Genomic DNA, 12,537 nt, shown 5'->3' with positions numbered 1-12,537 from the left:
GCATTGTGAAAAAATAATCAGGCTAGGACAGTTTGTGGTTTTTGGATTGCCTGAATTTATTATACAATAATGTAATCCTCAATGTAACGGTTCCGTCCTGCATCGTTTACATTCAAATTTCATAACAGGAAAAAAAATATATAATTTCCCTGCTTAGAAAACCTTCATTCGCAGGCGCTTATAAATAAAAAATACTGTAACAAATATGCCCCTGCACATAACACGGATGTTCGCCGCCCGGGCTGAGGAAGCCAGCAAGACCCCTGTTGAGCGATGCAGGAGACCTGGGTTCACGCCCATGTGGTAGAGGGAAGATCTGGGAACTGGGAACTGGGAGCGGTGGGGGCACAAGTCCGAGAACCAAAATTTGTTACATTGGTGTTAGGGTGGGATGGATGGACAGAGACCTACAGCACCTGTCGGACTCAGAGATGTGCCAGTTCTCCCAGCAGATGAGGGACACCCTTAAGCGCCAAGAACTAGAATCGCTCCTTGGCACCACTGGCGCAGTCCTTCTGAGGGCTACCCTGCGGTTATGTGCCCAATGGAGAGGGGACTATTTACCACGTCACCTGAGCTGAAGTCATGGGAAAGGGACAATGGACCAGTGGGGACCAGCTACCGAGGTATCAGTATCAGTTTCAGATGGCGGCCTGGGAGAACAGCTGGTCCCAGGGGGAGATGCCAGGCCACCTTGCCATCGCCAGGCTTTGCTGGATGTCCCCACTGACCAGTGGTACAGTTATATGGCGTTGGCCATCCAGAGGCATTTCAGTGGAGGAGGGGAGGCACCCAGATTGCTGTGGGCAAAGCTGGCCCAACAACGGCACCTACTGGGAGAGCCCCTGGGGTCGGTCATCCCAGACGTGGCCTACTTCGCCTGCCAGGGTGACACCACTCTCCCGTAAGAGGCGCAATGAGAGATAGCACCCCAGGCGACAGGGTTGCAGCACCATGTGATGCTGGCCACGCCAGTCTCCTTGGAGCAGGCTTTTTGGCTCTGGTGGAGCTGGCCGATGCTGTGTTTGAGGAAACCGGCGGGCACAGCCAGATGGGCGCTCCCTGCTGGGCGACAGAGGCCACATCAGAGGAATCAGGTGGGGAGGAGGAATTGGCCACCTGCTTACCACTGTGGACTTCACCCAGGAGGTGTCGGGCGCCGGAGCCGGAAGCTGTCGGGAAACAGGAGTGGAGCAGCCTAAAGGGGGGCAGGAAAACCCGGAGGAGTGCTAGACCCCGTCTGCCATCATGGGGTTTGTTCCTTTCCTGCCTCACTGAGGGCTGAGCATCGAGACAGCCAGACCCCCAGGATGGGAGACTATCAGCCTGCGCCTGAGAACGGTGATGGGACAGTGCGCAGAGGTCCTCAGCGAGCGGGTGCTGACTGACTGTGAATGTGAATTTTAGGGCCGCCCCCTTTTATCTCATCCCAATTCGTGAGGACTGAATCCTGGGGGACTGGTTGGCAGGAAGGTGGCTGCCTAGACTTGAGCTGGTGGCAGTTGAGGGGTTGATGGAGGCCACAGGCATAGGGCAACTTTGTGGTAGGCAGGCCTCCGGACGTCCATCTTCTAATGCAGAGCCAGGAATGGTGTGAGCGTCTGGCTTTCGTAGGGAAGGGCTGAAACAGGGCAGGTGCACAAAATCAGCTAGAATGTGAAAGAGACAGAGTGCCCTTAAGGGGGAGGGATTACAATTGTGACACTCAAGTGCAATGAGCAAAATAATTTGTGTCAAGGATCACCTCAAGAAAGAGAAAGAGGAAAATCAACCCTGATATTTTTACCAATGACTGTGTGTGTTTCTTTTCTTACTACTTCATGTCCTTCTCCTGCCTCTTCAGTGTTCAGACAAAAACGATGCTCAACATCCATTTTCAACACATGAGGATATATGTCAAAACCTGATTTTGAGTTCTTTAAAGCATGTGTGCAGGCACTGTTCATTCATTATACATAAATGTAAAAAATGAACTCTGACGTTTGGTGACATTTAAGTTTTAGATGAATACAAGAGAAGAGATCTTCAGGTGACTTTGATAGAGAACAATGTTGAGTTTGTGTTCTAACCTGTCATATTTTGTTTGTACCAGTTTTCATAGTCTGAGAGGGGTAATAAAGAAGCAATCAGCCCTGGCTCATCTCTTCTCGTTACTGTTTTCTGGGCCGACGTGGCTCTCACAGCCCATGACCTTAGCCATTAAGAGAATGAACATGAGCTCTTCACAACAAGCACTGTGTAGAAAAACAGAAAGTATAGGAATAGCAGTTTTCCTCTCACCACCCAAGAACCTCGTGTTACAATGAAGTTTCAACTTCAGAGTGCCCCCAAGCTCAGATACAGCTACCCTTTCACTTTCAAAATGAGGCTGTGTATATTTATTGATATCATGGCTCTGGGGAGATAAGATAAAAGTTCTTTAAGCAGGTCATAAAACTAAGCATATCATATCTTCAATGAGTGGCATTCTGAAAATGAACCTAGCGAAGTCTGCAACAATAGAAATATATTTGCACTTCCTGGGATCGTGGTCTTATTAACTACAACTGGCAAAGCAAAATATCTGTTGAGGGGCCTGTTCACACCAGCTCAGGCGGTCAGAGACTTGATGACAGATCTGGAATAGTAGGATGGCTGTGATGCCAGATTCTAGATTATAGATTGTTGACTGGACTTTTGAAGTCACTTTTAAAATTAAAATGTGTGTGTCCTATTAGAGCTTCAGTACTGTCAAAGCCAAAGATAAAATCAACATAGTGCTGCTCAAACAGTACAAGCTTCCTATCTATTACAACTGCACTCATAAGAAATGCCTGTGAAACTAACTGCCCATAAAGAGGCCTAAGAAATTCAGCACTCCAGTCCTTCTACAGTATTTCCTCTTGGAGCAAGTAGAGTGATAATAACCAATGTCCAGGAGTGTTCACTCAGGGTATGGATTGTTAACCTGCTGATATGAATCTGCTGGCTGTTGACCTCATGATCAGCGCCAGGTAGCTTATTCCCAAGGAGCAAGGCTCAAGCTACGCTCAAGAGCCCATGGAATTTGCATGTTAGATGGTACTGTAAGATCCCCCCTTCTTGTCTGTTCCAGTCTAAACTCTGTTCCAGTGTTTAGTAAAGCTAAACAGTAAGCAGGTGTTTAAGGAAAGCCCTAGAACTACTGAACGCTTGCTTGAGGAGCTTTTCTCTTTTGAGACTGAGCAAAGGCAGACATAGAAGTGTAAATATTGTTGCTCTGTACTTAGTGTCGATGTTCAAATGTACACTTCTGTTTCAGATATCTGGACGGCTGCTTGACAGCTCTTGAACCCATCAGTATTTATTACCTTGATTCATGGAAATGCAGGTTTCCCCAAAAAATGATCATCCTTCTTTTATCTGATTTCAGTTTTGAAACCGGATAATTCCCCTCTTAACATGGTATAAAGTTCTGGAACTAACTCGCTCTTTCTACAGTAATTAGCATGTTGATTTCAGCCCAAAATATAAAACTCTTCACCTTGACTCATGAATTACTTTCTTTTTTGAAGGTTGTTCCTTTCCACCTGTCCAAGAGAACCGACTACTGTGTGCTCAAGTGGTCGGAGCAAAATCGTTCGTGTCAAGGATCGCCTCAAGAAAGAGAAGGAGGAAAATCAACCCTGACATTTTAAGCACTGTCTGTGTGTGTTTCTTTTCTTACTACTTCATGTCCTTCTCCTGCCTCTTCAGTGTTCGGACAAAAATGTTGCTCAACACCCATTTTCAACACATGAGGATATATGTCAAAACCTGATTTTGAGTTCTTTAAAGCATGTGTGCAGGCACTGTTCATTCATTATACATAAACGTAAAAAATTGACTCTGACGTTTGGTGACATTTGAGTTTTAGATGAATACAAGAGAAGAGATCTTCAGGTGACTTTGATAGAGAACAATGTTGAGTTTGTGTTCTAACCTGTCATATTTTGTTTGTACCAGTTTTCATAGTCTGATAGGGGGTAATATAGAAGCAATCAGCCCTGGCTCATCTCTTCTGTTACTGTTTTCTGGGCCGACATGGCTCTCACAGCCCATGACCTTAGTCATTAGGAGAATGAACATGAGCTCTTCACAACCAGCACTGTGTAGAAAAACAGAAAGTATGGAATAGTAGTTTTGCTCTCACCACCCAAGAACCTCGTGTTACAATGAAGTTTCATGTTTCACTTCAGAATGCCCCCAAGCTCAGATACAGTTACCCTTTCACTTTCAAAATGAGGCTGTGTATTTATTGATACCATGGTTCTGAGGAGATAAGAGTTATTTAAGCAGGTCTTCAATGAGTGGCATGCTAAAAATGAACCTAGTAAAGAGGTCTAAGAAATTCAGCACTCCAGTCCTTCTACGGTATTTCCTCTTGGAGCAAGTAGAGTGATAATAACCAGTGTCCAGGAGTGTTCACTCAGGGTATGGATTGTTAACCTGCTGATATGATTCTGCTTTTAACTGATTTCCAGTTTGAAAGTGGATTATGTTTCTCTTAACATGGTATAAAGTTCAGGAATTAACTTGCATTTTCTATAATAATTAGCATGTTGATTTTAGACCAAAATATAAAATGTTCTTTATTGAATGTTGTTTCTGCACTCTGTCTCGCTCTGCCTTGATCTGTTATTTTCCATGTTTTAGTCTCATCTTACTTTCTGGCGATCCTGCACACTTCTGCTTCTGTTCCTGGTCCAGTTCCTGCTTACCTGGTGGTCTGCGCACTTTTGGTCATTTCCAGTCTTGTTCCTGATTATCCTGTCCAGTCCTGCTGTGCTGCACAGTCACCTGCCTGCATCACTCCCACTGCTCCTGTCCATTATTGCAAATCCGCCTCGGAGTCTTCCATCATCGCTTGCCTCAGCTTCACATGTTTCCATTAGACCTCATCCTTTCAGGTACATCAACTCTTGCTCGCATTAATGCCTCTTTTCAATAAACTAGTCTTTATCTCATGTATGAATCCTCTCATTACTCAATAGGCTGCAGGATTTCTTCCACTTTTCCACAGTGTAACACATACAGCATTCCCAGCTGGAAGAGTCAGTCTGAGAACAGAACTCAGACAGCTCTCTGCAGAGTACATCTTTTACCTGGAATCAGTGAGTCACTTTCCTGGCTACAAATGATGGTTGCAGGCAGAGTGCACCATCTGACATTGTATAGCAGATCATCTGACACTGATACTTTTGAATGGCTATTGGATAATACACAGTATATATGTATGAAAAATGTAGCATATCTGCACACACAATAGAACACAGCTTAAAACACCATTAGCCTATGTTTGTTTTATATTGTCAAATATCTTAGTGACCTTGTGGATTAGAGAACTGCGCTTTCCTCTCCAGAGAGTTTCTATACTGTGATCATACACTGTGTCCATAGAGTGTTCACGGAGACTCATTCACATAGTGTACATTGTAATAATGAGAGTATTTTTACAGGGTGGTTGAGAGAGTGATATTTGGATTGAACACCATGCAACCATATGAGGAACTTTTATCACCGATCTGGAAATAGGATCAATTTTAACCACTGATCCAAGTGCCACATTCACATGGGATATTGGGAAATTGCAAGGATGAGGCACTCAGTCCTACTGACACATGGAGAACATGTTGAATTAAGCTTGGACCACTACGTGTTTGTTTTTGTCAATTTTGAATCCAGGACAGAAACATTCACATTTTCTGGACGCTGTGGGTAAGCAGTTAAAAAGGAAAACAAAATCTTTAGTTGTAGTGAAAACTGAATAATTAAAATTATGGGAAGTGGTATTAAAACTGTACAATGCACTAGTGATGCCTCATTTAAAATATTGTGTACAAAAGTGGTCACCATGTTATAGATGTTATAGAAATTACTGTATATTGGAATTAGTGTAGAGAAGAGCAAACTGAGCTGAAGCAAACTGAGCTGAGCTGAAGGAAAAAAAGCTGCCAGGCTGGAGTAACTGAGTCTCTTTAGATTGAAGGGAGTGTCCTACACTTACAGATTGAAGGATCTGCTGGTCTTTTGGGTGAAAGACCAGCAATCTTGGTGTCTGCAGTATCAAGGAGGAGATTCGAAGTGGCATTTCAGTGGGTAATAGAAGATGATTTTGCAGCGGAGCAACAGACATTGAGAGTATGTTGACTGGTGTGCTGCTCATTCTAGTGTGGAGCCAAGTATATTGGTGTGAAACTTATACTGGTGTTGAGCCAACTGTACTGGTGCAGTTCAAGTATGTGGACACTATGACACTATATATTGTGACACAGCAGAGTACATTTTTTTTCTGAAACTTCACCGGTCACCCATAGAAGGAGCCCATTTTCAAATTTTCATACGGTCTAAAGATGATACTGGTTTGGAGCCAGGGTACTGTGTGTCTATGTACAAAATCTACTGTATAAGAGTTTGAGGAAGAGTTTAGTGAAAGGATGAGGAACATAGTAAAGTCCGAACAAAACACATTTCCTCCTTTAGAAATGTCAAAAGTAGCTCTATGTGTCATGAGCTGTGGTGTGTCACGATTGTTACTCCTCCTCTTAAGGGCGCTCCAGCCCTTCCTCGTTCTGTCCCATTGCCCACACCTGTTCCTTATTCCAGCCCCTCTTTAGTTCCACCTTAAAGCCAGATGCATACGTTTGCCCGAGGCTTCTCATTGATTTCCGCATCGTGAGAGCCTGGGGTCCTGCTGCATTTGGCTCCGTTATGGTTTTAGTTTCCTGTTCCTGATTCCCTGCCCCGCCGGTCCCAACCCGGTTCTGGTTTTAACTTCGGATGGATCCCCTGGTCTTGGACTAAACCTCCCGTCTTGGATTCCCCCTCTGGATTTACCCTTGGATTGTTCTTCCTGGATTCACTCCCCCCGGACACCAGCACTGCATGGACACGCCCCCCTGTCTCCTGACCGACTCCTGCATGATATTTTTCCCTATTGTTTCTTCACCTTTCGGATCGTGTCGTCCGTACAGGGCCCGGAAAGAACTGTTCCTGACAGTGGGTGAGTGCTGTAATCTAACCTTTGTTTTAAGACTTAAAAGTACAAAGTTAGCTTGAAATAGCACCACAAAAGTGGAAGATTGCACTGTTGAGTCTATTATTTTCCAGCATTATGGTGATTTTAGACATTGGTTATCCCAAATAGATTAAAGTTCCAAAAGGATGACGCTATTACTGTTACATGTTCAATTTGGGGTACCACAGGGATCAATGCTGGGACCAATATTGTTCTCTCTCTACATGTTGGTGCTAGGTAGGATAATCCGAAAACATAATATTAACTTTAATTCATATGCTGATGACACTCAAATATACATTTCGTTTACACCTAACAACAACTCGTCTATTATCACTTTATTTAATTGCATTAATTAAGTAAAGACTTGAATGTGTGAAAACGTTTTGTTACTTAACTCTGATAAAAATGATACTGATAGGACTACTATAACTTCAGCACTTAACTCAGAGGATTAAAAATTTGCCTCAGAGACTCAGCACGTAACCAAGACGTCATATTAGACACAAGGCTCTCATTTAACTCTCATGTTTAAACAGTATCTAAAACATGCTTCCTTCAGTTAAGAAATATTGCAAAACTATGGCAGTTTCTCTCCACTTAAGATACAAAGAAATCAATGCATGCTCTAGTATAGAGCATGTTAGACAACTGCAATGCCCTATTATCAGGGAGCACCCACCACTCTTTCAACACCTTACTGTGAATTTAGAATGCAGCAGCTAGAATTGTTACTAGGAGCAGAGAGTACGACCATATAACCTCCATACTTAGCTCTCTTCATTAGCTTCCTGTCAGGTACACGGCGGACTTCAAAATCCTTCTACTTACTTAAAAGGCTCTCAGAGGTCAGGCACCTGTCTATCTAATGGAACTTATTAATGTTGACCATGCAAGTTGCCTGCTTAGATCACTGAATGCAGGTCTTCATATTCCACAGATTAATAAAAAAACATTTGGCTGTAAAGTCCTTAATTACAGGGCCCCTAGCTTATGGAATAGTCTCACACCCCATATTCAGGAATGCAGAGTCAATCTCAGTATTCAAATCCAGACTGAAAGACCTATTACTTCAGCCTAGTCTACTCACACCTTACATTATAGCCTGTTGCAACCATGGCTGCTGGTGCTTCTGTACATGCCATTGTGTGTCTCTGTATTGGCCCACCAGGTAGATACATCTGTTCTGATCAAACTATCCTATTCTCCTCCTCACATGTCCAGATGGTGCACAGGCTGGATAGCATCTGAGTTGAATACTGCATCACTGTCATGGATCCAAGAGGGACATCGTGGATGTAGCTATCGTTTAGGAGGAATTTACTGGTCTACAGAGATCTACATGGAATACTAACACACAGAAGACATGATGGATGGATTAATACCCTTATTCATTAATCACTGCTGGATAAGTTTGGATAAGTGTGGAAACAGGTATGGCATGCCCGCAGTTCTTGTCTTTCCAAAGGTCTAGAAAGCGATCGAAGATCCTGAAGAGTGCTTGAGCTGGTATCGCTCTAGGTTGAGCCTAGGGGGTTAAGGCCAAGCAGCAGCTGAGCTGGGTGGGATCCGGCAGCAACGTTCTCTCTCTCTGCTCTCTCCTCTCCTCTCTCCTCCCCCTTTCTCTTGCTCCGCCTCCTTGTCCTCTTGGCTGGGAGTAGGTACACGTGGCCTGCCCGCAGTGCTTGCTTTCCACCTCGAGACTCGGAAGCGCTATCCGCTCCCTCTCTCTCTCGCTCTCTCTCTCGCTCTCTCTGCCTCCTTGGCCTCTTGGCTGGGAGCAGGTACATGTGGCCTGCCCGCGATGCTTGCCTTCCACCTCGAGACTCGGAAGCACTTTCCGCTCTCCTCTCTCTCTCTCCTCCTGCGCCTGCACCTAGCTGGGCTCTGCCCACAAGGACAAAGGCCAGGGCTCCCTCGCTGCTCCTTTAGCTTCCTTTGCTCTCTCTTTCGCTCCTTTTTTTCCCCTTTTCTCCTCTCCAGATGACAGACAAGAGGACACTGATCCAGTTCCACTGGACCAAGTAAACAGAGACGATGCCGACTGCAAAATCCTTTTTCATGACCTTCCTGCGAGGGATCCTGCAGTTGGTGGCCGGAGATCTCTACTGCCTCCAGGACAACAAGGCAGAGAGATACATGGAGGCCTACATGGCCACGGACGCCTCGTATGAAAAGGCAACGAGACTGATCAGAGAAAAAGGTAAGCACCCCGGTTTCTCTGATTTCAGGCCGGAGCCTATGAGGAAGACGAATCAGAGGACCATAACAGTCCACACATACAACCCGTACGTACCGACGGAACTGGTAACAGCGTTCCTAGGGAGGTATGTAACTGTGGTGGGAAAACCGACAGAGATCAGGGACGACGGCGTCTGGTACGGCAAACGCCAGTACCGAGTCCTCCAGAAAGAGGACCCAGAGGGCGTCGATGGTTTCCAGCACCCCCCGGCTCACTTCAACATCGGAGCCGACAGGGGGTACCTTTACTACCCCAGAATGCCGGATTTCTGCAGGAAGTGCAGACAGTCTGGCCACAAGGCAAACACGTGTGACATCGTCAGATGTCACAACTGTAACAAAGAGGGGCACCTGGCAAAAACCTGCAGGGCAGCCAAAAAGTGCAACGGATGCGGCGCCGAGGGACACCTCCTTCGCCAATGCAAGGTAAGCAAACCTTCGTTTGCGCAGGTGGTGGAAGCCGGCCGGCAGAAACCGGTCTCAAGACAAAGGGAGAGAGGTGAGAACTAAGAACCCGCACCTCCCCTGCAGAGAACCGAAACTGCCGAGGCCACACCCCCAGCCGCACCGGTGCCACAAGATGGCCGCCAGGAAGATGGACAAAATGTCCGACCGGAGGAAGGGCCCTGGATAACTCCCAGCAAGAAGGGAAAGCGAAAGCGGGAGAAGAGAGGCAGGGCGGATCCACCTTCGGAAGGACAGAAAAAAAAAGTGGTAAGGGAGAACCGTTTCCTCGCCCTAGAGGAAACGGAACTTTCTTCCCTCGAGGCCCAGGAACAACCGGAGGAGATGGCCCAGGAAATGGAAACCCTCCCCCCCGAGGCCCAAGGACAACAGGAAGTAACAACCCAGGAAACGGAACCCCCCTCCCCCGAGTCCTACGGACAACAGGAGGAGGCAGCCCAGGAAGAGGTAACCCCCTCCCCCGAGGTCCAGGGGCAACAGGAAGAGGCAGCACAGGAAGTCGGAACCCCCCCCCCCCCGAGGCCCAGGAACAACAGGAAGAGGCAGCCCAGGAAATGGAGCCCCCCTCCCCCGAAGCCCAGGAGCAACTGGAGGTCCCCGAAACTCCTGGAAAAAGGGAAGAAAAGAGCCTTTCCGAAGCGGTGGCGGAGAGTATCCTCGAGGAAGACGAGAATTACTTCGAAGCCGCCCTGGAGCCGGGACTGATGGTAGGACTGGACCTGTCCAGCATGTTTACCTTTCAGTCCCCTGCGAGACCTGGAGGGAGCCCAGCATATTCCCCCCAGGACCCGAACGAGAGGAGTTACATCTAGGCTAAACAGTGCCCAGATGTAGACTCCCAAGTTTCAACTGTAAGCACAGAGAAGAGGTTTAACTTTCACTAGTTTAATCGTGACTGTGAAACTTACCTTCCTAGCAACTAACTTGAGAGGGCTGAGAGACCCGGTGAAAAGACGGGGAGTCTTTCATGATCTGGCCTCAAAGTCTTTCTCAGTCTGTTTCTTACAGGAGGTCCACCTGAAGGATGAAAGCGACAAGCTGACATTCACCAGGGAATGGACGAAGGGAGAATCATGCTGGAGCGTAGGAGGGGTCCACTCTTCCGGAGTGGGAATCCTCCTCGGAAACCCAGAGATGACGCTGGTTTCCTCCTTCTCGGTGGTACAGGGCCGGATCCTGGTCGCAGACATAGACTGGAGGGGGCAGAAGTTGAGAGCAACTAACGTCTATGCTCCAACAGAACCCTCTATCCTGAAGGAAGTGTTTGCTGACCTGGCCAGCTGCTGCACCACCAACAGACAGGTGGTGCTCGGCGGGGACTTCAACGTCGATCGGGAGAAGGGGAGCGACGCTAGCTCGGCAGAGCTGGAGTCGCTACTCAAGCAGTTCTCCCTGGTAGACGGCTTCAGACGGTGCCGCCCTAACGACGCCGGAACGACTTGGAAAAACTCCCGGGGAGTGTGCAGCCGCCTGGACTACATCTTCCTGTACACGACCTGCTCCCTGGAGTCGGCGACGGTGTCCCCGGCGTGATATTCCGACCACGAACGCTTGACGGTGGTGGCTAACACCAGCCTGCCGGCATTCGGTCGTGGGTACTGGAAGCTGAACCGGGAGATACTGGAGGAAGATGACTTCAGGTCACTGTTCCGGAAAGACTACGCGAGCTGGGTCGATCTGAGGGACGGCTACAGCTCCGTGGTGGAATGGTGGGAGTCGGTGAAGGACAGGACCCGAACCCTGGCGCAGACGTACTGCAGACGGAAAGCGGCCAGGGAGAGGATGGAAGCTGCACGACTCCAGAGACAACTCGAGGAGGAGTACAGCTCGGCTAACGGGGGAGGAGCCTTCAATTCAGCCCGGGCACGGGACCTGAAGGAGAGGCTCCGCAAACTGCACACCGAGAAAGCCAAGGCTTTCCTGGTCAAGGCACAACAGGAGCATTATGAAAATAATGAAACCTGTTCCTCCTATTTCTTCAATCAGGTCCGAGGAGGCCAGAAAAAGAGGGTGATCCACAGCCTGAGACGGGGAGATGGAGAGGAAGTGCTGGATGAGAGCGACAAAGTAGAAGCGGCCACCGCTTTCTACATGGAGCTCTTTTCAGAAAAGCAGACGGAGGTGGAGGCAGGCGATGCTTTTCTGGAGGGGCTGAAGGCACGATTACCGGAGGAGGTGAGGGAGGACTTGGAGGGTCCGATCACGGCCGAGGAGCTGAAGGCGGCGCTCTTGTCCATGGAGAATGGCAAGGTGCCGGGGCCAGACGGACTCCCCAAGGAATTCTACACCTGCTTCTGGGACACCCTGGCGGCAGATCTGGTGGAAGTGGCGCAGGAGATCTTCCACCGGGGGAAACTCGGAGACACCATGAGGGAGGGCGTCATCTCCATGCTCTTCAAGGGAGAAGACGCCGCAGACCTCAAAAACTGGAGGCCGATCACGATGCTCTGCGTGGACGTAAAGATCCTGTCCAAGCTCCTGACCGGCAGACTGAGAACCGCCCTCCCCCACATCATCCACAGCGACCAGACGGGTGGGGTGGAGGGGCAATCCGTCAGCTGGAACCTCCAGCTGACCAGAGACGCCATCGCCTGGGCCGAGGACCGGAACGTGCCCATGATGGTGGTCAGCCTGGACCAGGAGAAAGCCTTCGACAGAGTGAACCACAGCTATTTGTTCAGGGTGCTGGAACGCTTCGGTTTCGGAGAGAGTTTCAGTCGCTGGATTCAGATTCTGTACTCTGACGTGGGCAGCAGAGTGAACGTGAATGGAAACCTGGGGGATTTCATTCCCCAGGAATCCGGAGTACGACAGGG

This window comes from Lepisosteus platostomus, chromosome 5 (genome assembly GCF_059453375.1).
Source record: "Lepisosteus platostomus isolate fLepPlt1 chromosome 5, fLepPlt1.hap1, whole genome shotgun sequence".
Lineage (NCBI taxonomy): Eukaryota > Metazoa > Chordata > Actinopteri > Semionotiformes > Lepisosteidae > Lepisosteus > Lepisosteus platostomus.
Note: the sequence above shows the minus strand (reverse complement) of the source record.